Source organism: Gavialis gangeticus, unplaced genomic scaffold (genome assembly GCF_001723915.1).
Source record: "Gavialis gangeticus isolate Ggan-Ray unplaced genomic scaffold, GavGan_comp1, whole genome shotgun sequence".
NCBI lineage: Eukaryota > Metazoa > Chordata > Crocodylia > Gavialidae > Gavialis > Gavialis gangeticus.
Genome location: NW_017729029.1, coordinates 55,346,474 through 55,347,611, shown reverse-complemented (window position 1 = coordinate 55,347,611; position 1,138 = coordinate 55,346,474).

Sequence of the window (1,138 nt, the reverse complement as noted above, 5' to 3'; positions counted from 1 at the left end):
TTCCACTTGTTGTATCCTGTAATAATCCTGGAAAATGAGCTATGTCTCCTTTTCTCATTGTGTGTGTACTCTTTAATGTAATAAAGCCCTGGGTTTTTTTATAGTAGCGTTAATGCTAGTGCACGCGGCCCTGAGGAGACTGCAGTTAGAGTAGCGCATCTCATTCCAGCTGCCCGTGTTCAAGAAAGCTACGGTGGAACTGGAACAGGTGCACGAACCAGCAGCTAGGATGCTGCATGATCTGATTTTTTTTGGTGAGCAGGTTAAAGCAGCAAGGCTTGTTTAGCCTCGGAAAACAAAGATCATTTAGGGGAACGGCACCCGCTTACATGCGGGGCGGGGATGGACAGGAATATTTCCGCAGCAAGCCATTGTCCGTGCCAAGGATATAAGAGTATAAAGGATCATGAGTATATTTACTCCAGAAAACTTTTAGTCACCAGAGCATTGATGTTTGGGGACGGTTTTCCAGTCAGAGTAGTGGCAGCTTTCGAAATGGAGTTTGTCAAGTTTCTGGAGGGGATGAGGGTCTGGCATGTTGCCTGTGATAAAAGGAGGCAGCTCACAACCATCCAGGAGGCCTCTTCCAGTTTTACTTCGGGTCCTGCAAGGCTCAGACATTGCACTTGGCTCTAGACAAGTCGCACCCGTGCTTCTCCCCGAACTGAACTGTCCCGGGATGGGTGCGGACCCACGTCGCCCTTGCCACCCTGCGATCCTGCCCTCCATTGGATCCCCTTCACACGCACTCTGTGACAACCTGCTCCTATGCCTCGCCCTGGGAACCAGGTTTTTTTAGGATTTAGCCCAGGCCAGCGCGCAGGGACATCTGACCATTTTGTCCTGGGATAACGGTGTTTCTGCCGGCACAGCCGTGGCATCTGGCGTCGACGAGGAAACCCCACTTCAAAGCTCCCGCCCTGTAGCGGGAGGGTCTCGGCCTTTTTCGGCTCGAGGCGCCCTCCGAATGGCGGCCCTTTGGACTCGGGGCGTGCAGGACTTGTCCCGTCGCCAGGAGGTGGCGGGGCTCAGGGAGAGGACGGCCAGGGGGAAGGAGGGGAGAGCAGGGATGCGCGGGGCCCCCGCGGCGCTCGCCTCACGCAACCCGGGCCCGGCCTGGCCCGGCCCGGCCCCTCCG